We start from the raw sequence: 27046 nt of genomic DNA, 5'->3' as shown, positions 1-27046 counted from the left end.
TGCACATAGCCCCAAAAATCACAACGTGCTTCACAGAAAAGCTAAAACATAAAAACAAAAACCAACCAAAAGCAAGTTTAAAAAGATGAGTTTTTAGCTGTTTTTTTAAAAGAAATCACTGAGTCCACAGATCTCAAAGAAAGGGAGTTCCACAGTCTGGGGGCCACAGTTAAAAACAATCTATCGCCTTTCGTTTTCAGCCTTGTATGATGGACAACCAGCAAGCCCTGATCACATGAACTCAGGGACCTGCTGGGGTTGTAAGGATGTAAAAGATCTCTGATATAGGTTGGTGCTTGTCCATGCAGAGCCCTGAATTTCAAAGTCAAAATCTTAAAGTGGATTCTGAATTTTATGGGGAGCCAGTGCAACTGGATCAGCAGTGAGAGTATATCATGTTACACCGCTCTCACAGTATATCTGCTCAGTACACAGTTCATTCTCTATGTTTTTTTTAAATATATGTATTAACGAATATAGTGATGTCATACAAAGGAACGCAGCAGAAACAAATGGCCCAGTTAAATCAGTTCACATGTACCTACCTGACACTGTGACAAGTAATCAGATATCTACGGTGGTCCTGAGAGGCCAAACGGACTGCAACTTCAGAAAACACCAGTAATATGAAAAACACTGCAAAAGCACACAAAACACAACGGAAATAGGAAAAACGACAACGGAAATAGAAAAAAAGAACAACAAATAGGAAAAACGAAAACACAAATAGGAAAAAACACAACAGAAGTTTTTCTGGGGAGACAATAACCCGACGGACCAGTTGCGGGAAGCAAAATAAGACCCCACTTAACTACCAGTTGTCAGGTGACCATTTTGGCAGCAACATGAACAGCGCCACTGAAACTTTTAAGCCATCGGAGTATTCATTTCTCTTTAATTCGCATGACATCGAGCTGTATATCAAAAAAATAAATAGGTTAAATATTACCGAGCCCTATAATGCTCCCGCTTTTCAAAAGTATTTCAGTGTCCCAGATCTATGCAGGATATATAACATACCCAGCCAACATTTATATGTGGGGCCCATATGGTTTGGAAATGGGCTGAAAAATGGGCCCCATATAGAATTGTCCGCGGGTTCCGTAATGGCCCCATGTTAAATGCCCATATAGGTGTTATGTTAGGAAAATTTGGAACCTAAATGGGCCCCAACTGGGCAAAGTACACAGAGACCCACCCGGGCCCCATCTTTCAAGTTTTTTGTGGGTACCATGTGGGCACCACATAGGCTAAAAAGTGGGCTTTAAGTGGAATTGTCTGCGGGTTCCATAATGGCCCCATTTTATAAGCTCATCATGGTGTCATATTGGTAAAATCTGGGAACTAAATGGGCCCCAACTGGGCAAAGTACACAGAAACCCACCTAGGCCCCATTTTTCAAGTTCTTAGTGGGTACAACATGAGGAAAACACGAGCTAAAATTTGGAATGGCATTATCAGTAGTGATGGGATTTCCGGCTCTTCTTAGAGAACCGGCTCTTTCGGTTCAGCTCACTAAAAAGAGCCGGGTCTTTCGGCTCCAAACCGGCTCTTCGGGTTGTTTTGTTGCTTTAATTAATTTATTATTAACAATAATATAAAATTATGCACAAAAGAATTACTAACGTTAAAAAAAGTGGTTTTATTTATATATGTTTATATTTAAATATATGTGGTGGCCCCTAGAGACAAAGCACGTACAAACTCCAAAAAGCACATACTGTTAGGATGCCTGGGTGGTTGACCCAGGGTTTTTGAGTTTATTATATTATTTATAATTTCTAGTCTTTGGGTTTTTGTTAGAGTCATGTCTTATGGTTTGTCTCTGTGTAATCCTTAGTTGCTGTCTCCCCTGTCCGCTATATCCCCGTGTCCATTCAGTGTCTGTGTCTGCCCTGGTCCCACGTCTCTGTTCCCTCTGTAGTAGTGCCTGCATGTGAGCCTGTCTTTTGTTCAGTCTGTGTTATGTGTTTCCTGTTTTACTTTGAAGGTCTCTGTCTTATCTCAGTGTGTTCAGTTTATGCTTCCTTGTCTCGTCAGTTCTGATTTGCCCCAGCTGTGTTTCCCTCCTGTTGTCCATTCCCTGATTGCTCCCTCTATGTATTTAAGCCCTGTGTTTCAGTTTGTCATTGTCGCGATCTACCCTTATCTAGCCGTGTGTGTTTTGTCTGCCTGTGTAAGTTATTTGGATTCTTACTTTTGTTCTGTTTGAGTTCAGCATTAAAGCTGTTTGAGTTTACGTTTGTCTCTGGAGTCTGCACTTTGGGTCCTTTTCCTGCCTGCGCACAGCCGTTACATAACACATACAAACTCCAAAACACATTTCTAGCATGAACTGAACTTCCAAAACAGAGCTACCTAGATCACTTAAAATACACAATTGAAAGCATGAAAGCATATGTGTATTGTTGGTGTATTTATACACAAGCATTCATATATATACTCAAATAATAAATAAAAGAAATGTTCATTTACCTGTTACTACCACACACCAAATCTGGTCGTTGGTACTTGCTGGCTTGTGTAGCCACTAGGTAACAAAAGTTCAACACTGCCCCCTAGCATCCTGGAGTGTTTTGAGTTTTTATGTGCTTCGGAGTTTTTACATGTTTTGGAGTTTGTACGTGGTTCAGGGTTCGTACGTGATTTGAAGTTTGTACGTGCTTTGTCTGTAGGGACCACCGTAAATATACTTTTATTTATTCACTCCACATAAAATGTAACAAATAAATCATATAATACAAAAATCAACTATTCACATTTCAACTTTTAACTATTTAAATTTTCAGCTTTTTCCTTTTACAAATTTAAAGTGAAACAACACAAAACACTGCAAACCACAACACAATTAAATATAAATTAAAATATGAAAACAAAAAGAAGATGCACATTCTCTGTCATATGGACCTGCATGAATAAACTTTCTGAATCCTTTATCATTTGCAACTGAAAATAGTTGTGGATGATTACTATACCTTTCTAATGTGACCTTGTTGTCCCTGGCTCTCTCTCTCTCCCTCCTGCTCTGTTCCTGTGCTACTGAGTGTAACTACCGCCCCTCCCCCCTCTGCTCAGCGTAAAGCACAAGGCTCGCGTGCGAGTGAAGCGGGAAAAAGTGCGAGAGAGAGAGAGAGGAAAAAACAAAAACCCCACGGCTCGCGATAAGGAGCCGGCTCGCGTCGTTCACGTCAAAGACCCGGCTCTAAGAGCCATTTGTTCACGACCGACCCTTCACTAGTTATCAGTGGGTTCTGTAGTTGCATCTTATTTCTTGTTTGAATTGGCTAATTTCTGGCACTGGGTGGGTCCCATGTAGAAAAACAGCCACAAAATCAATTTAACAGACGGCCAATACGGGTTCTGTGACACAAAGACACCAAATATATTAAAGCTGACTGCAAACAGAAACATCAGGAGGGGACACAAAACACATTTTTTCACATTTATTTTGTCCAACAACTGTGGGTTTAAGTAACTGTATTCCAAGGAGTGTGAACTTAAAAAACTAGAAATGTCAAACTATTCAAATTGCTTAGAGAGTTGGAACTGTAGCAACATGGGAAAAAAGGAGAAGGGAAACTCAAAACCTTGTCTTGAATCAGCAGGGGTGTCTTTTTTTTACAGTGCAGTTAGTCTATTTTGTCCTCTTGCAGCCCTCAGTCCTTCTCTGTCTCTAGCTCCAGTGAACCACTTGGAGAGAGCTTTCTCTGCTTCTTGCAGGTTGACTTTTGCAGTCAAAGAATTCTTCTTCAGTGCTTCTGCAAAAATGAAGAAGAAAAATGGATAAGCCAAAGTAAAGTTAACCTTAGCTTACTTCCTTGGTGATGATTTACAAAGAACAATGTTTATTTCACTTTCTTGCCTCAAATATATAAGATGGCACAATAACCAATCTCACTTACACTTTCAAACACTTTATTTAAAAAATTCAAGTGTCTCAAGTGAAACTAACTTACCATACACAACATTAAAGAGGCGCAAATCTCGGAACTTTTTTTTCCCATGTCATCATCCTTCTTGTAGCATCATCTACACTTGTTCCCCCTATATCTGCTACCATGGCAACCAGAGGGGAACATACAAAAAGGACAGATTAGATACTGGCATCTGGGTAGGATGCCTCCCTGGTGAGGTGTTTTGGGCACATCCCACCTGGAAGAGACCCAGAGGAACACCCAGGACATGCTAGAGGGACTATGTTTCTCAGCTGGCCTGGGAATGCCTTGGGATTCCGCTGGAGGAGCAGGGCCAAGTGACTGGAGAGAGCGAAGTCTGGGCCTCTCTACTTAGTACCGGATTGGGTCGCAGGGGGGAGCAGCCTAAGCTTAAGATAATGGACCAGGAATGAAGGATAAATGGATGCTTTACATATTACTTAATGTTAATTGTGTGGTGATAAAAAAAAAAAATGGTAGTAACACAAGCTAAACTGTTAAAAATTGAATTTAAGTTCCTTAATAGGGCTGAGTATCGTCACTGATTTCTAGAGTCGATTCGACTCCAATTCACAAGGTCCCGAATCGATTTGGGACCTTTCTGTTCGTAAGTGAAAGGGGAAAAAAATGACAGCACTGTAAATGCAGAAAACAGATTTTTAGATGGGAAACGGTTCTTGAAGTACACTGAGAGAGATTGAGAGAGAGACAGCGAGCTCTGCGTGAAGTGTGATTTTTATTGTGGTGGAAAACCAAAACAGCAAAAGTAAGAGGGAATTCATGACTATGTTCATGTGAAGCGAAATTTTCAGTGTAGTTTGGATCTTCTTTTGCTGCTGGTTCAGTCAATATTGTTTGGAGAAAGATAAAAACTGCAGCTTCAGAATCTAGCACAAAAAACACAAAGTGCCGTCGGCTGAGAAAGGCCACATCTCACTGATTCTGATCCGTCGGTGGGTCCGCGCTTTGTGTTTACATCTTTGTGCAGAATGCGTGTGCCTGCTCTCATTTACTTTCTCCAAACTAAAATAGGTTTTAATTGATAAATCGATAATCAAAACCCACCCCTATTCCTTACCCCTTTATCATTTACCCATAATGTTAAGCACCTGGAATTATTTTGTTGTTTTAGCTGTAAAAGTGTCGTAAAATCAGCTGTGAGTGTGTGTGCTTTTATCCTTTTTTTCAGGATTACTTCTACTTTCCACATCTGGTAGTTTTTTCTCTCTACTGTATACTATAAGAGTGTAATCAGGGAGTAATAACAGAATAGGGAAAAAAACAAACTTGAAATTTTACCGTTTTTTAAAACTGAAAAAGGCACTCAGAATGTACATGAATAAAAGATTTAGAATAGGCAATTTGATTTATTAACTGTAAAACAGAACAAAAACTATTTTGTGACCTTTGCCCCTGTGGTTTGTTTTTGGGCATCTCTTTTCTTCTAAATAAGTCCAGGCGTGTTGGGCCCCTAGAGCTCTGGTTCGAAGAGACAGGTTGGAAAAACCTGTCACCGGCAACGGGTTGGGGGCTAAAGGGTTAAAATAAATAGGAACTGGCCAAAATTTGTATAAACTATCATAGCAGAACAACAATAAGAAATCTGGGGGGCGCTAGCGAGCGCGATGGAGTGAACACGCTTACTTCAGAGCCTCTGCACATTCCAGCTTAATTTGCATCAAAAATAGGCACTTAAGTTACCAATCTGCTTTCAAAGACAAGCTTAAACTTTTAAACAAAGTTCCTATGGATTTAAATCCAAGAAAGTCGCTTTTATGGCGGCAAATCTGCGGAAATACAAATACGAGGCTTCGTCGACAGCTAAGACCAGTGCAGCTGCGGGCAAAAGTTGTGACAACACCGCTAGCCAAACACCGAAGTCGGCACCGATAGCTAAAATGGATGTGGCAGACCTCAAGATGGATATTCTTACCTCCTTGCGACAAGATATCGCCGCCGTCATCCAGCAGGAAATCAGGTCTGCTCTGGCTGACAGCTTTGATTCGTTGAAAAGGGATATCCAAGACGTGAAGGCAGAAATCAATAGCAACACTACCACTATTCGAGCCGAGCTGGACCAGGTGAGAGCTAACATAAAATCTGTCGAATCGGTCTGACGAAATGGTGGCCGTACAAGACACGATGGAGCCCCTCACAAAAGAGGTGAAAGCCCTTAAACACAAATGTGAAGACCTCGAGGGACGTATGAGAAGGGGAAACATCCGGATTACCGGTGTGACTGAAACTCAGGGTTCCAGCTCTCCGGCGGCGGTCTCTGCGCTCCTCAAAGAGGTGTTTCAGCTTGACAGAGAAGTCCGCGTGGAAAGATCTCATCGTAGCCTGACTCAACGGAGACCCGGGGATACTCCGCGCCCTATCATTGCTAAATTAAACAGCGAAGGAGAAGCGGCGGACATCCTCAGGAGAGCGCGCAGAGGAAAACTACACTTCAAAGGAAACCCAATTGCCATATTGCCCGACTACACGGCCAGTGTGGCGAAAGCCAGGGCGGCTTTCACTGACGTGAGGAAGATACTCCACGATAGGCCGGGAGTCCGCTTTGGCATCCTGTACCCTGCCAGATTCCGTGTCTCTTACAACAACGTTGAAAAGGAGTTTGTGGATGCTGCCAAAGCCATGGATTATGTCAAGGAAAATACTCTCTCCAGCAGATGGTGATCTATAACTATCTTATCTTCTGTCCCAAGGTGGAAGGTAACTCAGAGTTCTCTATGTCAGTAAGCTACATTACTGTGCCTGGTCGTTACTACGTTGTGCAGGGCCTGAGTTCCAATAGTGTTTTAGCAGACAGTACTGAGATTTGTTAGTGGTACTGAGACTGCTCGCCCAGCAATTTTCCCCGAACTTCAGTTCATCATTCCATATGAAGACATCTAAACTTGAGTTAGCTGCGCTCGGGGTCCATTTGACTTTCTGTCCTGCTGTTGTTACCCCTGTTCAGGTCCCTTGTTCTCCCGGGGATCTTTTGATGGGTAAAAAATTTGTACAATGTAGTTTATATATTAGTTTCTGGTTTGTTGGTTTGATGGTTCTTTCTGTATTGTCCTATGCTAAGCAAAACTTTGGGTCATCATGGAGTGCAAAATTACTTGTGCCTCTTGGATATCTTTCAAACGTAACCCTAAACAGTCAAGATAGATTTGCTTAAACTCATAAGCTATAATGTCAATGGCCTCCACAGCCCTATTAAAAGGAAAAAAATTCTAGGCCAGTTAAAAAGTTTCAATTGTCATATAGCTTTTCTGCAGGAGATGCATTTATCTGACATTGAGCGTGACAAGCTAAAAAGGTCGTGAGCACAGCAAGTGTTTTATTCATCTCAGAAGTCTGGCAGGAAAAGAGGTGTGACTATCCTAGTACATAGACAGATAAACTTCACCCCACTCACTACATATAGAGACCCACATGGAAGGTACATTGTGGTCAATGGCTCTGTTGATGGAGTACTGGTTTCCCTCATCAATATCTATGCCCCCAATGAGGATGAGCCAAATTTCATACATACAATTTCTAATTTAGTACTTCAAAAGTGTTCTGGTGTTTTATTGCTAGGAGGGGATTTTAATTGTGTCTTGTCACGTTATTTGGATAAACAACCAAGTTCTAAAAGCCATGCATCACAAATGAGCAAAGCTCTAAAACATTTAACAACTGAACTGGGACTAATTGATGTCTGGAGAAATAGGTTTCCTAGAGTCAGAGATTATACTTTTTACTCGCATAGACATGCATCTTATTCCAGGATAGATTTCTTTTTTACTTCTAAAACAGAAGAGCATAGAATTGACAATATTGAAATCTTACCAATTACACTATCTGACCATGCACCGTTATCACTCTCATGGGACTTAGGATTGACACCAAGACTAAAACTTTGGCGATTAAATGCCTCACTCCTAAATGATAGCCAGTTTTGTGAGTTCATACATACTGAACTAAATACTTACTTGGAGTTGAACACAACTCCGGAGATATCGCCTTTAACTCTCTGGGACTGCGCCAAGGCATACATTAGAGGTCGCATAATATCATTTGCAAGTGCCAGGAAAAAAAGAAAAGAGGCTAGGCGGTGTGAATTGGAGGCCAAAATAAAATACCTAGAGCAACAACACAAAAAAGCACAGACAACCAATTTGCTTTCCGATCTTAAAATGTTACGTAGTGAGCTTGATAGTTTATTAAACGAGAAAATTGAGGGCAATTTAAGATTCATTAAACAAAAGTACTATGAACAGGGTAGTAGGGCTAGTAGATTGCTTGCAATAAGACTCAGGAAACAGCAAACTCGTAGTATGGTCCAAAAGTTGAAGTCAGATCAAACCCTAATTACTAAACCAAATCAAATTGCAAGTTGCTTTGCCAATTTTTTCGAGTCATTATATAAAAATTCAGATACATGTAAAGATGACAATACACTATCTGATTTCTTAGAAAAGATCAATTTAAAAACACTGCCAGAATCTGTAGCAAAGGAGTTAGATGAACCAATTCAGGAACAAGAAATTTTACAGGTGATTTCAAACCTTAAAACTAAAAAAAAGTCCTGTCCCTGATGGTTTTATTAACGAATTCTATAAAAAACTTAAGGACAAAGTCGCACCCTTATTACTGAAAGCTTACCACTGCGCTCTGGAGACTGGGACTATGGCGCCGTCCTGGAATGATGCTACAATTGTCGTAATCCATAAAGAGGGCAAGGACCCCACAAATTGTCAATCATACAGGCCAGTCTCATTACTTAATACTGATTCACGCATTCTCACCACGATTTTAGCCAAAAGAGTTAGTAAAATTATTACACAGGTTATAAATCCAGATTAAACGGGGTTCATTGCAGGAAGGCACTATGGGGACAATGTTCGTAGATTGTTGAACTTAATGTCCTTGTACAAGACCAAACAAGAAGAAACAATGATTCTGTCTCTTGATGCGCAAAAAGCATTCGACAGGGTTTCCTGGCAGTACTTGGGCCATACACTTGAAAGATTCAAATTTGGCCCAAACTTAATTAAGTGGATACAGATTCTTTATTCCAACCCAATGGCGGCTGTACGGGTAAATGGAACATTATCAGCCAGATTTCCGCTGGAACGTGGGTGTAGACAAGGATGCCCACTGTCGCCCCTGCTGTTCGATATAAGAATAGAATAGAATAGAATAGAATAGAATTCAATATAAGTATTGAGACTCTGGCGCAGTTGATTAGAGATCAATATGAAATTAGAGATCAACATGAAATTCAGGGCCTTTCAATTAATGGAGAACAGCATAAATTGTCCATCTATGCAGACGATGTACTTTTATACATTTCAAATCCTGCAGTCAGTGTACTTCATTTAAAAGAAATTATTAGTACATACGGTTACCTCTCTGGTTAGAAAGTTAATATTGACAAAACATTGGCAATGGATATAGGAGGAAACATTTCACAAACATTTAAGGAGCGATGTGGCTTTAAATGGCCAAACGAAGGTATCAAGTATTTAGGAATTCAGATTCCTCACTCATTATCAGACTTGTTTAAAGTAAATTATGAAGTTATAGTTGCAAAAATAAAAAAAGATTTAGAGAGATGGACAGTCCTGCCTCTGTCTTTCTTAGGTCGGATCGAGAGTATACGTATGAATGTATTGCCAAGACTTCTATACCTTTTCCAAATGCTGCCTATTAACATTCCCAACTCTACATTTGATAATTTAGATAAACTTTTTTCCAAATTTATATGGAAAAGCAAACGCCCAAGGATCAAGTTCCAAACATTAAAACTGTCAAAACTGCAGGGGGGATTGGCTGTTCCAAATCTGAAATATTATTTCTGGGCAGCTCAGATGAGACCCCTGACTGTATGGGTGCGGGATTTATCTGAAACTCAGTGGCTAAACATCGAGAAGACAATGTGCGAAAGATCATTGGAATCCCTGCTTTTTTCTAACATTTCAATTAAAAATTTGCATATGGGGGAATGGACAAGGGTCACACTAAAGATTTGGCGTAGAATCAAACATTCATTTGGTCTTCCAAAAGAAATTTCAATTTTATCAAGCCTCTCCTCCCTGCAGGGTTTTTCTCCTATTGTGGAAGACCCTGGCTTCAGAGCATGGTCAAATAGCGGGCTTTATAAACTATGTCATGTTGTGAGGAATGGGCACCTGAGCTCATTTGGACAGTTGAGAGGTCAGTTTCGGCTTCCTTCTTCCGACTTTTTTAGGTTTCTGCAGCTAAGAAGCTTTTTGACAAAACATAAAGAATGGAGGCAAGTTTTGGAGCCCTCACCCATTGAGGAAATATTTCTAAAAATATTTCAAAGTAATTCCTCCCCAAAATTAATCACTAATTTTTATAACGCATTTATGAGTTTCAATACAAATGCAACTTTGGATATTAAGGCAAGGTGGGAAGCTGAGACTGGCACTCAAATTTCAGAGGACACCTGGGAAGAGGTGTTCGGCGAAGCCCATCTTGTGACTAATTCTGGGCTGTGGAGAGAATTTAAATGGAAGGTGGTCATGAGATATTTTAGAACCCCAGAGATAATGGCCAAAATGAAGCCTACAAATCCTGACACCTGTTGGCGAAATTGTGGTACTTATTTAGGAACCCATTCACATATATTCTGGTCATGCCCAAAACTCTGCTCATTTTGGAATGACATATTTAAAGTTCTCAACACAGTTTTCCAACAACCATTAACAAAGACCAACAGTTAGCCATTTTAGGAGTATTACCAAATGGTTTTGTGGGAAACAATAAAAAGTATCTCTTAAGAATCTTGCTTACAGCAGCACTAAAGTGTATTACTATTAAATGGCTGAATCTTGACCCACCTTCATATAATATGTGGCTTGATAAAGTGAGAGAAATTTACCAGATGGAGGAAATAACATACGCTCTGCGGATTCAGAGAGAGTTGTTTACTGAGCGTTGGCGACCCATACATGCTTTACTGTTTCAATAATTTAGCATAGGTCTGTTTCGTTTTGTTCATTTATGGCTAGATTTGTCACGTTATTTAATGTTACATAAAGTTTTTGTTTTTGTTTTGTTTTTGTTGTTGTGTGTTTGTTTGCTTGCTTGGGTTTTGTTTTGCTTTCCAGTTTTGTTTTGTGCTTCCTAATTGCAGTTCTCATTTTGATCTACATTTCTGCATTGCGGTTTCTGTAACTGTCCTACTTGTGAACATTGACAAGTACAAGTTACAATGTTGTAAATTATAATAAAACTTGAGCTTAAAAAAAATAAATAAATAAAATAAGAAATCTATCCGTTATCAAAATCAATCATTAGAATAAAAAAAATGTAACTTTCTGGAAGGTAAACATCTGGTATAAAAGTAACATCTCAGAAAAAAAACATCATAGCAACAGAAAAACATGGTAGCAGATGTGATGGTCTCTGGCTTGCTTTGCTGCCTCAGGACCAGTAAGACTTGCTGTGTTAAATGAAACCAATTATGCTGTATGCCAAAACAAATCATGAAGGAGAATGTCTTTCAGAAAATATATCAAAGAATGTTTTCTGACTACTGTATAAAGAACAGTGGCTTAATATTAATATAGCAGACATGAGACTGGAGTCCTCCAGTTTTCCATTAAGAGCCTCAACATCGTCTTGGGTTTTAAGAGGTAAAACAACCCCTTCAGGGACCTCCGTAACTGAACCATTTTTCTGCTTCAGCAAGGCAATTAGCATCTTGCTATGAACCAGTTGAGTCTCCTTCACTTCCTCTAAAATGGCAAGGACTTTCGAGAACATGGCTTTACAAGCGGGGCTGGCGACGCTCCGAGCAGCGGGGCTGGCGACTACACTATTGTTTTTTCCAGAGGGTCGCTTAAGGAGTTGTTCTGGAGGCGTGGGTGGAAGTTCTTCATCTGAATCAGAAGGCTCACTTGATTCAGTGTGGCTGCTCAGTTGATTCTTCATCAGTTTAACACTTGGCCTAGAAAGGTTAAGCACAGAACATTTATGACACTGTTTCAGAAGGAAATAAACTTCATCTTGTTTGTATGCTAGTACCACTTACTTTCTTTTTCTTATGCCATTCTCATTGTCCGTCAAGTCTGATGAATACTCTGCTTGATGCAACTTGGCCCTGGCATTTGCATAAGTTGCTATAACATAAATTGTACAGAATACCACATGTAAGATACAATGTAAAGAAGAAATAAATCTGCAAAAACAATAACAATGAAAAAATGGTTTCCAGTAATACAGGGCCATACATTTACAAAACCCTCCAAGTAAAATAAAATGTGCATGTATAAACTTTTAAAGAAAAGGAAATACAGATGTAGTGTACAAATAAAGTCAAACTTACCTGCATTTCCCATGACACGGACATTGTAGAGTATCCAGTTGCTGGTTGGTGGTGTTCCTTCTTTTACAGCCTTTGTCACATTCACCAATGAGGCAGGAGGCCACCAGCATCATTTTCTCTCTGTGTCATGGAACCACTCTGATGGAACGATGTCTACCTTCTTGCAGCCATCAGAGTCAACTTCATCCACAAACTCGACCACACTGAATGAAGACATCCTGTAAACGCCATTAAGTTACATGCTGTGTAGCTGAGGCAAAGCTACAAATGTGCTACGAAAAGGTAACAAAATAATTGGTTTTGTAAATTTAGTTACAGGAGCACTAGCAAGATGACCTGAAAGTTTTGACAGCAAATGTACACCCAGAGATGTTGAATCAATAGGGTAGTTAAAAAACGCTGTTCCAGTCTCAAACAGTTCATACAAAACATGTATTTCTCCGATGAACAGCACAATGTTCCGCACAACTGCAACTTTGCCTTCAAGATCAAAACAATTTGTTCCATTGGAGGTGGAGATTATTTGATTTCCATGTCAGTACAGTCCACTCAGTCCGTGTCTTGATTCCCACACACAGCCAAGATGCGATTCTTGACGTAGTCTTTAGCAGCCGTCGGATTGGTGAATATTTCCTCACCAAGAGGGGAAGAAATCCTTAGCTTCGCTGGATATAGCATCCCGAATCTCACAGCCCGACATCCGCGCAGTAGATCTTTAGCTTCTTTAAAGGCCCCCCGTCTCTTCGCGACTGCAGATGGCAGGTTGGGGAAAATTAGGATTCTGTCTCCATTATGCGTCAGGGGACTGTTTAACGCGGCCCTGCAAAGTACCTCCTCCTTTTCTTGAAAGTAGTGAAATTTGACAATAAGTGGCCTGGGTCTCTGGTCTCTCACAGGGACAGGCTGGAGGCTGCGATGTGCCCGATCCAGTGTCGCAGCGGTATCCAGAGCCAAAACCTCCTTTAGTAGCTGGGCCACAGAGGTGACAGGGCGCGTCCCAGTCTCAAAGTGCTCCCTCACGCCAAGTATTCGAATGTTGCATCTGCGCTGTCTCCCCTCAAGGTCTTCGGTCTTGTCCAAAAGAGCTGACACAACTTCTTTCAGATCGTGAACTTGCTTCTCCAAGTCCACAACCCGGTCCGAATACGTGTTTGCATCTTCTTCCAGGCTAGTTAGCCGGCTATGGTGGTCAGTGAAGGTAGTAGCTAGAGCATCAATCTTAGCACAAAGTTCAGTCCGCACTTCATCTGTTTGGTCAGAAACATTGCTGCGAAGCGAATCGATCAGCTCATTAAGAGCTTGGCACTTGGTCTCGACTTTTGCTTCCAGCGTAGAAATTTTGGCGACTACGTTCTTCTCCGAGTTAGCTATGGCAGCCATTAGCGCGGCCGTGTCCGGGGATGTAGCATTGCTATCAGTTGCCTTGGCTCCATCAGTCTTTCTGGTGTTTTTGGATCCTGACATTGTTGCAAAGTTCCCTTAGGTGATGCGCACGTTTGCAGTGATAACGCAGCTGACGACAGATAACGCGCTAGTGCCCAATTTGAAAAAATAGCGTATCCCCACAGAGCAACTCAGCCACGTGTCTTTTCATGTCGCTGCTCCTACGTCACCCCTCGGAAAATTGTTTTATCACTCATCCAGGTGACTTCTCCAGTGTCACGGATGAGTGATGAATGTATCTCCCACTGGAAACCATTGTGTCCAGTTAAAGTCCATCGACTTTTTTAAGGAGAGTTGTTAGATGCTGTGCTCATGAGGACAATGGGTTTTAACTTGCAGCACAACACAAAGCTGCCATACTGGATCAACGATCAAAACACGTAATTGAGCAGAATTAAGTCAAAATGTAGTATCCTCATATGACACATCACACATGACCCAGCATTGTTCTAAGAATGCAAACTTTCTTATTGGAAGTTTCCACAGCTGCCAAAAAGGGCCAGATTTCTGGCTGGTCTTAATGGGTGGTCGTTGCTCTCTCGTTTTCTCTGGAATTGCTGCACGGAGGATGAAACACCCATGATAAGCGCGGAGGTGTGTGTCTTTGTCAGAAATCAGCCATCCTCAGCTTCCAGGTTAGGAAAAGTGGAACCAGAAGATATTCATGCATCTCTCCACAGCTGCTGATAAATTCTACAAAAAACAAAGTTTGTTAAAAAACATTTGCAGGTGAATCACCGCTGATTTATCACTGACATCCATTTACTCAAAAAATACTGAAAAGTGGATAACTAGAATATATAGTTTATAATTTCAACAATGTACTGTACAAAATTGAACTTTATATGACAAACGTGGTGCTTGTGGAATTTTTAACAAGGACCCTACAAAACTTTGCAGTACTCATGCTGCCAAACTTTTGATGGCTAGGTGTGCAGTTCCTGCTTTAAATGCATTCACTGTTAAGATTAAGAAATCTAAGTGATAAGAGGCCAGAAATGTTTGAACTCGCTTGAAGTCCAGGTGCTGGTTTTCCAGTGTGTGCGTCTGATGGCCCAAAGCTGCCTCAGAGCCGTAACACCATCCATGGCTGCAGCATGGAACAGATGTGGGTGTGTCCTCATCTCCCAGAGGAGTCCAAATCATCATCAAACAGCCCTACAGACACAAAAACGTGAAAATATAAACAACCAGACTATCAGCAGTGATTTAACTACTTTAAGACCTCTGTGAAAATCATTTACAGTATATATCACAGAATTTAAGGCCTTTAAAATCACAGAGCACACAGAGAAAAGTACTAAACTGAATCAATTTCAGCTTTCGTTTTTCATGATGTATATTGTATTAATAATTACATTTCATTATCTGTGTCTTTACCACACATTTGCCACACAGGTGTAGATACTGTAGGTTCAGTGAATGTTTGTGAATGTTCAGTGAATTGCACTGATTAGAATATACTGGACATTCAAAGCTAAGATTCAGCGCACTGTGTTAGAGGCTGGGATTTGATGAATTCATCATATATACAACCTTTGATCATCGTTTATGTCCAGTTGAGAATGAATCTGTGCACTCACATATTAAATGAACTGAAATCAGTAGTGTGATCTCCAGTCTTGATATAAGGAATGAGAGAACTGACAGCTGTTATTTTAGTCAGCCTGTCTCAGTTGTTTTAACTCTTAAGTATCACAAAGTAATGTGGTAACATCTGGACTGACGAGTTTACTGTCAGCATTTTAATCGCTAGTTTAAAGGCTGTAGGCTGCAGCATTTGCTCTAACACTGTATGAATGTAACAGGACTCAGTGCTGGTTCTAATAGTCTGAGCTGCTTCCAGCTTTATTTGTGAAGAGCACAGCAGCTTACAAAACACGTAGCTAGCTCATACAGCTGCGACGTAAAATTTTCATAAGCTAAGATGATCTTAAAATAACGGGGCTACGTGTGGTGATGCTAGCGTTAGCAATGTTACCACCTCTTTCTTTCTCCCAGTCAAGTCTGTCCCGTATTCAGTAAGTGAAAATAAAATAAACAATAAAAGGTGAATCAAATGGACCATTACGGCAAGGCTGGGATGGTCAATTTGGTAAAGTAAATCCGTTGGGCATCTTTCTTTGCCTTTAGACAACAATTCTGATGGCAAAAGAGCCAAACGGGACAGGCAAAAAAAAAAAAAAAAAAAAGCAATGTTACCACCTTACCTTCACAGGTGGTCAAACTGAGTAAACAGGCACTCAGTCAGAGGTTGGGCTCTCCGTTTGGCTGCAGGGTCCCTTCATTCTTCACATATCCGTGTCGAGCCGAGTGTAAATCCTGAGGCTGAACCGCCTTTGTACAAGCATACACGCTTCTTAGCAGGGCGAAGCTATGAGCTAGAAAAATCCAGGCAGACAGCCTGTGTCTGACCAACCAATCAGAGAGCTCCTTACATCCCAGGAAGTTTCTAATTTGAATAGCAGCAGGATTTTTAAAATGAAGTTGTTAATCCAACAGCCAATCCAAAATTAATCCCTGAGCGAACAGGAACGGGAAATGGATTTTGAAATGCAGTTTATTAAAGTGGAATTCGAAAATGATTTTTGAAATGAAGATTTAAAAAGCATTTTAAAAATCAGTTTATTAAATTAGAATTCAAAAATGAATTTACACATGCAGATTTTATTCTACAATTCATTATTTAAGCACAGAATTCTTTATTTCAATGCGCGTGGCTCTTGTGGTCCTCCATAGCAATCAACTCTGTTTCTCTAGAAATATTTCTAAACAATCTATGATGCAAACAGTCTTCTCAAAGCTGCTGTTCCGAAATGCATATAGCACAGATTGTCTCTGTCAGGCTACAACACTAGACTTGGCACCAGTCTACAATGCATCACACCGATACAGTGTTTGAAAAGCCTTGAAACAGTGGTTGAGTCAATTTTGAAATTAAAAACCAAAAAGTCAAAGGACAAGTTCATTCCAAGCTTCATTAACATTAACAAGTACTGCTGAAAACATGTTAAACACGGTTTATTCAGTGTAGTGTTATTTGTTTTTTCTTTCAGCAACACATTTTCAGTCCTCAGAGCTTGGCATTCTTGCTCAAGAGATTGGAGGCGTTTAACACATGTTTCAGTGCTAATTAACAGAACATTCTCATGGAGAACAGGCAGGACATCATTTCCAGGTTCTTCATTGATGGAGTCCTTCAAATGCTGTGAGATGGAAGTTTGGTCTGCAGTAGGATTATTGCTGTTATCTTGGGGATAATAGCTTGGTTGACTGGTTAAAACACAAAAGAAGTATATAGAGAGGTGTTAAGATATAAACCGCATTTTTGTTAATCATTCTATTCCTACAGTATACTACTACAGTACATGATACCACTTTTCTGCACAATTGGTTCTAAGTTTAGCTTGTGCTAAACTTAGAACCAATTGTGCAGAAACGTTTTGGTTTATAATTTTACCAAGTAGGATAAAGTGGGGCTGAAGATCTTTTACATACATTAATTTAAGTATGATAGTCAGAGTAAAAGACCAACATGCAACAGAACAACAAGTAGGTCCAACATATATTACAACAGTTAACTAGAGAAAGACTTTGATATTTTCACCTTGGGGGGGTGCCTTCTGCAGATAGCTTTATTTGCTCTATCCATTGTAGCTCTGCTTTCTGTCTTCTGTTGAACGGTGAGGGGCGATCGTGGCTCAAGAGTTGGGAGTTCGCCTTTAATCGGAAGGTTGCCGGTTCGAGCCCCAGCTTGGACAGTCTCGGTCGTTGTGCCCTTGGGCAAGACACTTCACCCATTGCCTACTGGTGGTGGTCAGAGGGCCCGGTGGCGCCAGTGTCCAGCAGCCTTGCCTCTGTCAGTGCGCCCCTAAAAAATGCAGAGACAACATGTACCCTACAATGTAGCTGCCATCACCAGTGTGTGAATGGGTGGATGACTGGTTGTGTAAAGCGCTTTGGGGTCCTTAGGGACTAGTAAAGTGCTATACAAATACAGGCCATTTACCATTTGAACACATCCAGTCTCATTTTTTTCTCCTCTTCTCTGGAAATGGAACATAGTTGAAAATAGATGGAATAAAGTCCAGACTCAATGGATTATTGCTCTTTCTGACTAGAAAATAAACAAACATTTCAGTATTTCTACTTTACAGCTTGCTAACTTAGAAAGCACGACAGAAAGCCCACGATGCATGCAACTATGTGGTTTTGCACTCATCAGAAACTACAATGATAGTCTAGTAAATAATGAAATATTTATGTTGGAAAGTGTATATCTTGTATGAAATGATCGCTGCACAAACGGAAACCGACGGCTGGAGGGTCCCATTTTTCAGTCTTGTTTTGCTTACTCCTGGCTCGTTTAATGGTGCTAATCAATTTAGCTCGATTTTGGGAATGCGGTAAAACGACGTACCTTTCTTTTTTCCTCGTCTATTTGCACAACCTGGGGCGCGTTATCAACCATGTGTAGCAGCACGAGGTGGAAATAAAGTAAATACTCTTCAGTTTAAAAGACAACGCCACCCTGGGAATTTCACCCAGAGAATACTGGAAGTAACACTAATCACCAAGAAGGCACTTAGGTTTATTATACTCAGTACAGAGACGAGGTTCAATGATAAAACAGTTTGACAATTTATTAATTATTTAAAACAACATATAAAAGCACAATCATAAAGATCAATGTACAAATATGCTTAAAAAAAAAGATATTCAGAGCCGAGGCTTACCAGTGGAGGGGCAGGGATGCCACGCACAAAACCCCCAAAAAAGAAAAGAAAACACACCAATACACAAGTGCAGCACACTATCACACACTCACACTAATAAACTAAAAGAAGACAGGTGTGTAACACTCAAAAGTTCCCACCACCAAGGCGCCCCCAGTGTCCTCCACGTCAGCCCTCTGCATCTGAATAAAAGAAAAAATGAAAATTATAATATATTACAACAAAACTAATATGCAGCGCTGGGGTATAACCCAACTGCAGGACCACACTGGCGATCTGCAGCTAGAAAAAGGGCCTCCCACCAGTGGCGTAACAAAAATCCAAACTACAAATCAAAACAACATTCAATCTAGATAAAACTTTAAAATCTGGAGCAGACGGAATCGCCATATTGCTCCAACTTGCCGTCTGCCCAACTATAAGTTAATCATCCATTCAATCAATGTGCAGGCCAGCCGACTCCCGTAGCCGGCATACATATGGTCGCTGTCCACGCCGCTGTCCACTTTAAAAGGCTGGCAGCAGCAGGAAAAGAAACCTCGCAACAGGAACAGACGGTAAAAGCAAAGCAGCAGCACTTCAGTTAGTGTAGCATTCTGTAAAACTAAGGCCCACACTTCGGAGTAAACAGCGTCATGAATCATGAACGGAGTGGCTCATAGGAGGCTTCTACAGCTATGACCAGCCGTTATGGAGGCTTCAGAAGGGTAACCCGCAAATGATCTCTGCAACACCAAGGGAAGTCAGGTGACCAAAAAGGAGATCACAGATAAGCGATCCAGGAATGCTCAAATGGCCACTATTTATACTAGCGCCCCCCTAATGCGCCAGGCCGAAAGTGGGTTGAACCGAGAAATAACATTCATCCTGCCACACATGGTTAGCCTCCGTTACCGCGACAGTCAGCCAATTGCTGCCAAAAGGGGGTGGGGGAGTGGGTTTGGGGAAGACCTGTGTGACGTCATCTCCCGGAGCTCTGGGAGACACTTAAAAGAAGTGGAGGATCTATCGGTTTTGTGAGGAAAGATGAGAGGTAAGTGTGTTAGCGTAAGTATTAGCCTAAAAATCTGTCATCAGTATTATATGAATCATGATAAAACACGCTACCATGTTTTTACTTCCTACAACTGGTCCGTCGGGTTATTGTCTCCCCAGAAACACTTCTGTTGTGTTTTTTCCTATTTGTGTTTTCGTTTTTCCTATTTCCATTGTGTTTTGTGTGCTTTTGCAGCGTTTTTCTTATTGCTGGTGTTTTCTGAAGTTGCAGTCCGTTTGGCCTCTCAGGGCCCCCGTAGATATCTCCAAAGGTTGATTCTGTTCATCTGGACGTAGCGTTTTCACTGGGAGAAACGTTTTGTCACTCATCCAAGTGAGTCTCAGCTGACTGCAGGTTTCCCCAATCTTATAAACAGTACATTTGCATAATGACTGAAACCAGCCCACTGAAGGAATAATTGGGCTGTGAGGTCAGTTCCTTCATCATGATTATGCAAATTCTCATGACCATTGATCAACAACCATTAATCAATGGCCATGAGTACCATTCACAGACAGTTGGGCAATGGTTGCAATCACAGCATTGCAAGATGGTGACAGATGTAACCTTAGGCCCCCTCCTTGATTCAGAGATGGTCTTTCCCTTTTCATGTAAATGGCCTCCTTGACTCCTTGACTTAAATGGCCTTCCTCTCCTCCATGCTGATGTTGGATGCTGGGGGCTTTGCATTGCTGAGACAGGCCGAAACCTTTGTCCGTAGTTGCTCTGCTTCCACTTCTGCAATGTTTTTGTGGCTGTGATCAGTTCCACTAGCGGGATTTGTCTCAGTGTGACAGCAAAATTCAACCCTTTTTAGCAAGGATGTCTTTCTCTGTTTGGGTGAGCCGTCTGTCAGACACATTTTTCATCCACTTATCCACATCCTCGTGTCGCATCCATCTCTCTTCTGGCTGTTGAGTACACTCTCCGTATTTTGCTGTAGTTTCTGACGTACAACAAGTAAGTCAAACTTCCTTTTTTGCCTGGTCCTAGACTTTTTGTGCTGTGCTAGACAAGCCTTCTCAATGAAGTCAACCAACTTTTTAAGAGAATTCTTATCTAGAAACATCGTAAGTCTCTGTCAGATCCGCTCATCTTGAGATTTTAGCACGTCGATGGTACGTGACATGCTCATTGGAGGCGATCAGACATCTCACCCCGAACCATGAGTGGACACTAAGTTTTGAAGGTGTTATTTTCAATTAGAACCTTTAGATTCAATGAAACACTGAACAACAAAACTGAGGGGCAATTTTCTTAATGCAAAAGAAGAATAAAAGTTAGAATAAAGTTAACAAAAACAACAATGGAAAATGATTTGGTTCTGATAAAACGGTTTTCTACTTTATCTGACCACTCAACATTAACATGCATTCACACTCCAATGGTCTTGAAGGATTTCATTAATGTTCTTGAGACAACAGGAGCTGTGCAGTTTTTCAAGTAAGGGAAGAGGACAGCGGACTATCCAATCTTCATCAAGACCCACGTGAAGCTTCTTGAGGCAGCCCGTTCTCACTCCCGAGGCGTAACATGCCGACGTTTTGTCATGTCGAGGAACATGAGGAACGCGAAAGGAGACCTTCCGCGTTGTTGTGGTACGCGCCGGGTTATGGATGAAATCCAGTGTAATGATGGTCCCGCGGTAATAGACGTTCCGGCCCTGTATTCCAGGCCTAAACCTAACCTTATCCCTAGCCCTAACCATAACCTTATTCCTGAGCTTAACCAGGACTTTAATGACATAAAATAGCATGTTTCCAAGCGATTTGAAGAAAAAGAGCGAGCATGTGTAGATTGAGTCCAGACGGTCCTCATATTTCCTCATTTTTCCGAGGTCGTCATTTAGGAACGTGGTGGGTAGCCGAAAACGTAATATGTTGACGATTTGTCACCTAGCGTAAAATGTTACGCTTTGGGAGTGAGAACGTGTTCCTGGAGGACACTGTGAAGAGCATCACCTTCCACCACATCCATTGGCTGGGAGATCAGCTGTTTTCATATTTAGTCACACACAGCTTTTCTCTAACATTATGGACTGTTCCTATCTCTTTTCACTCCCTCTCATCCCCAATCACTTCCCAATTATTTTTTTCTTTTTCTTCTGCTTCTGCACCCTCGATCTTTACACAATGATTATTTCATCTGCACGATTACGCACATACACACTCAGCATCAGCACATCCACTACAGCCTCACAGTGCACACAGACATATAGGACTCACACACAGGCATGCACATGCTCACTGATATAAGTTAATGTGCACACATATAATGACACAACACCAAGCACTACTTGGGTCTATGTATTGCACTCTTGTGGAGCCTCTCACCACACGTGTTTTTTTTACTCATTCTATTCACACTCTGAGCGTCACTCACAGCATTAAACATTGGCAACACACACACAACTATGGGTCCACTAAGATTTATCACATGGAATTTGCATGGAGCTGGTTCCAGAATGAGGTTAAAGATCTTTAATCAGTTTTTAAAAAAAACTACAGGTAGATGTTATCTTACTGAAAGAGAATCACAGACCTGCCACAACATGGGGGCGATCGTGGCTCAAGAGTTGGGAGTTCGCCTTGTAATCGGAAGGTTGCCGGTTCGAGCCCCGGCTTGGACAGTCTTGGTCGTTGTGTCCTTGGGCAAGACACTTCACCCGTTGCCTACTGGTGGTGGTCAGAGGGCCCGGTGGCGCCAGTGTCCGGAAGCCTCGCCTCTGTCAGTGCCCCCCGGGGTGGCTGTGGCTACAATGTAGCTTGCCATCACCAGTGTGTGAATGGGTGGATGACTGGTAGTGTAAAGTGCTTTGGGGTCCTTAGGGACTAGTAAAGCGCTATACAAATACAGGCCATTTACCATGCCATAGCTACAGATGAACTTAAAACACCTGAGTTTCTTAAAGTGTTTAATGTGTAAGCTTGCTATAAGTCTAGGCAAAGGTGAGTAGCAGTATTACAAAAAGTTATGTATTCTACAGAATATATGGCCCAAAGGTTGATGACCCCTCATTCTTGACTCTTTTTAAGTATACTCTAGATTGCTCACTTGTTCTTGGGGGTGACCTCAGCTCAGTATAGCTGGAACTAAGCGCAACTGGCAATCCACAAATATCGTTAAACAAACCATGAGCGACTGGCTCAGTCTGGGGCCTCCCTTGCTAGCAAGTAAAAGATGTTCGTCTTGTTTTTGTCGTTAACGAGAATAAGTTTCTGAACCAGTGGGGCTTGTGGAAACACAGACCCAACAATAGGGAATATACTTTCTTCTCAGATATCCATCACTCTTACTCTCACCCGGATCATCATTGGCACCAGAGCCAAAGGCCACTGCGCCCAGGCAGTAAACACTTTTATTGCGGGTCACAGAATGTTAACATGATTGTCTGTGAAGGTTCTCAGTCATCCAGGTCATCGTAGTCAAAGGAGCTTGCAAAGAAAAGCGTCTGGACTTCTTTAAGTTGCTGGAAGACGTTTCACCTCTCATCATGATTGGTTAACATGATTGGTAGAAAAAGTTGAGGGTGGCCTTATGTCTGGTATTGGTTTGTTTCTTCCTCTGCATCTCATCTCCTTATATGGAGATAAGCCTTCTGCAGAAAACACTCCTATTGCAATGAATTTGGTATTTTTTGGCCTTTGGACAACAACATGATTGCTACACTTCCAAACAAACAGAAAAAACACACTATTTGGTCACAATGTTTTGTGAATATTTTGTTTTAATCTTCTGGCAAGGACCTTGCCATAAAACAACATTCATGTATTTTAAGGTCTAACTTTAGAAGTGGAAATGGGTGGCAGCTGGATGAGGGCCTAGGATCGTTGCCTGGTTTAAGTACATTAATCCCATATACCCACATAGCAAAATTGGTATGGCCTGGATCTGGCCCACGCAATGTGCTTACACATGGCCCACATACCGCAAAGAATGACGGCCCTTTGGTGACCCCGATCTGGTTTGCCAGATGTGGCCAGCACATGGGCCAGCACAGGGCCAGTTGCAGACACACTGGTGGTCCCATGTGTGGGCTACCTCTGGAAAACCTTATCTGGGCCACCAAAAGGCCGTCATTCTTTGCGGTATGTGGGCCATGTGTAAGTTGTGTGCAGCCACAGGCCAGTTGCAGACACACTGGTGGCCCTGTGTTGGCCCAGAACAGTTTCAGCTCTGGCCCCAGATGTCACACTAATGTGTACCTTAATCAAGCAATGTAATAACAACATGTGCATAATAGTGCAAAAGTAACATGACAAAACTCTTTTGAGACAGTGAATAGATTGATTCTTATATAGCACTTTTCTACTCTCCCAGATTACTCAAAGTGCTCTATACAACATGCCACATTCACCTAATCAAACACTTTCTCTAAACTGAGTGCTTCCTAACTACATTCATACACATTCACACTCTTGACATGTAGACTGGAGGAGCCAGGGATCGAACCACTAACCTACCAATCAGTAGGGAACCTGCTCTACCTCCAGAGCTACAGCCTCCCAGTGGTAGACATGAGTAAACTCTAGGTTTTGGATAAAGTGTACACTCACAAACCTATCAAAGCTATATTTGAAATGTTGGCTACCATAGCAGTATAGTATTACAACATGGCATTTGGGTTTTCTAACTAAAATAGGAATTTATGAACATAAACAGTGCCATCATTGCCAGACCTGGCCCACATCTGGTTGACATACACTCTGCCATGACATAGGGTCAGTCAGAAGTGCCAGCTTGATGCCAGATCCAGGCTAGACCCGTTTTCTATGGGCCTGGGCCATGTAAAACACAACAAAAAGAAAACAACACAAAAAACACCTGAAGCCTTCGAAACTGCCCAGCAAAGACCTATAGCCTTGAATAGTCACTTGAGGAGGTATACTAGAAGAAGGTCTTATAGGTCGGACAGTCTTGATCCGCAAGGAGCCCCATAAGGGAATAGTCCCATCCAAATACCAGCCAATAACCTGCCTCAGCACCACATGGAAGCCATCATAGCAGCTAAGATGAACTGACAGGAACAACAGAGGGGCAAAACACCAGCTATTGGTAGATAGAACAGTCACTCGAGACTGTACGACAATACTGACCAACCTGTGTGGTCAAGATGCTAGCAGGCTGGGTATACATGGAGCCTAGTAAAGAGGAACACCTGTGCCAAGTATGGCCTGGAAGTCCCAAATTTCAAAATAGGACACCCCACCGAGGGTGGTTGAGAATGTCCGAGCTAAGATCCTGTGGGACTTCTGCATACAGACGGATAAACTGATAATAGCTAACCAAATGGAAATAGTATTGGTGGGCATGCAAAGTTAGACAGCCTGTAGCGATTCAGGTAAAACTGAGGTTATTGTACTCAGCCCTGAAAATCTTAGAAATATGGTATCTAAGCAGATTCTTCCTCTGGATGGCATTACCTTGGCCTCCAGTAACACTGTGAGGAACCTTGGAGTCATTTTTGAACAAGACATGTCCTTCAATGAACATATTAAACAGATATGTAGGACTGCGTTCTTCCATTTGTGCAACATCTCTAAAATTAGAAATATCCTGTCTCAGAGTGATGCTGAAAAACTAGTTCATGCATTTATTACTTCCAGGCTGGACGACTGTAATTCATTATTATCAGGAAGTCCTAAAAACTCCCTGAAAAGCCTTCAGTTAATCCAAAATGCTGCAGCAAGAGTCCTGACAGGGACTAGAAAGAGAGAGCAGATTTCTCCTGTATTGGCTTCCTGTTAAATCCAGAATCCAAAATCCTCCTTCTCACATACAAGCTCTTAAATAATCAGGCCCCATCTTATCTTTAATGACCTTGTAGTACCATATCACCCTATTAGAGCACTTCGCTCTCGCACTGCAGGCTTACTTGTTGTTCCTAGAGTATTTAAAAGTAGAATGGGAGGCAGAGCCTTCAGTTTTCAGGCCCCTCTTCTGTGGAACCAGCTTCCAGTTTGGATTCAGGAGACAGACACTATCTCTACTTTCAAGATTAGGCTTAAAACTTTCCTTTTTGCTAAAGCATATAGTTAGGGCTGGACCAGGTGACCCTGAATCCTCCCTTAGTGAGTGAAGAAATACTCTGGGAATCCCAGAGCCACAGCTGTAAAGCTGCTGGTCATGATGTCGGTTTGGATATGTGGTGAGAGGGAAACATGAAGAGGAAACCAGGAGATGTCCTTACTGAATCATCAGAGCTGAACAGGTGATGGAGAAACAGGTTTACCTTTTAGGTGACATGAATGAGTTGAAGTTATGAACTGTTTCTGAGAGACAAATAACACCAGGATCCTTTTCTAAGTAGCTGACAGCTGGTAACTGTGCAGGGGCGGATCTAGCAAAGTTTTGCCAGTGGGCCAGGTAGGGCATTAACAGGGAGAGGGGGGGCACAAAGAAATACTTTTCAGAGACACAGGTCTCCGAGTGTCCAGCATTCAGAGGCTACCTGAGGACTCATGTGAGAGAAAATCTGCTCACACAGACATGTAGAGCCAAATACTGTCAATAAGGCCTCTGCAATGTTCTGAAGACAGTTAAACTTGTCAGGTAGTGATGTCCAGCAGGTGAAAATGCAGCTCCATGAACACGCACAGCTATGGATTCCAGCTCCGTTCGTAGTTCTGCAAACTTTGACCCCACAGAGTCGAGCTTTTCAGTTCTATCAGCCGCAATTTGATATCGCATTAACTAGCCTTAACTCTGGCAGTTAATGCGAGACAAACCCAGCTGCTCATTAAAGCTTTCTGGTTTGATCAGAAAAGAAAACATTGGTCCATACACCTGAAAGTCCTGAAAACACATTGTGAATTCTGTCTCGAGTCTACGGATGTATCCGTGTATTTCCGTGGTGCCGATGCAGCGCTGAGCGGACAGCTCCTGAAGCATTTGAAGTGTCAGAATGTATAATGATAAGAAATAACTTGAATGTTAATTCATTAAATGGTTGTGAGACTAAATTTTTCCAGTTGTGTGTGGGATCAGGAATGCCTAGTTATGGCCAAACTATAGTTTGACAGGTAGTTAATAGGTCACGCCCACAGGGTGTTCAGTAACACGAGAACATGAGAACAGAGGTTTTCTCCTTGTTGCAGCTTTACTGCCCGCCCCCCCACAAGAGCTCTGGTGTCATTGTTTACAAGGAGCTCAGTCCTCTAATAAGACTTGACACTGTGTGGGCCAGCAGCCTTCATCGCTGCACAAATAACACTGAGTGTGCTGAGTGTGCTCTGTGTGTGTGTGTGTGTGCGTGTGTGCGCGCACGCACATGATCCAGCAAACAACAATGGCCATGAACACACACTGATGTGAGTTTTAGCTCTTTGACAGACCCATTCATCATAGCACAAGTTGTTGAATACAGTATACCCGCATTATCTGCTATTTTACCTTAAACCAGTTGAACCCCAGGAGGAAATGGTTTTTCTACCTGAACTTTGATTCTTTCTGTTCATGCAAATCTAGATACAACCATAAAAAAGACATTAAATGCCACAATGTGCTATTTAAACATGTAAATGTGTTCTGTGTTTAATAGTAGCAAATCACATTTTTGTGG

General features: G+C 41.7%; 1 pseudogene across 1 annotated transcript in view; it reads left to right on the top strand.

Annotated features, from left to right (window-relative positions):
• Nucleotides 1-25524, top strand: part of LOC113029837 (uncharacterized) — a 47305-nt pseudogene extending 21781 nt beyond the window's left edge. The window contains exon 3 of the transcript XR_013911450.1: nucleotides 24838-25524. The product of XR_013911450.1 is annotated as an uncharacterized LOC113029837 (transcript). The remainder of the gene's footprint in view (nucleotides 1-24837) is intronic.
• Nucleotides 25525-27046: the final 1522 nt, after the last annotated feature.

This window comes from Astatotilapia calliptera, chromosome 9 (genome assembly GCF_964374335.1).
Source record: "Astatotilapia calliptera chromosome 9, fAstCal68.1, whole genome shotgun sequence".
Lineage (NCBI taxonomy): Eukaryota > Metazoa > Chordata > Actinopteri > Cichliformes > Cichlidae > Astatotilapia > Astatotilapia calliptera.
This window is presented reverse-complemented; position numbering and strand designations above follow the sequence as displayed.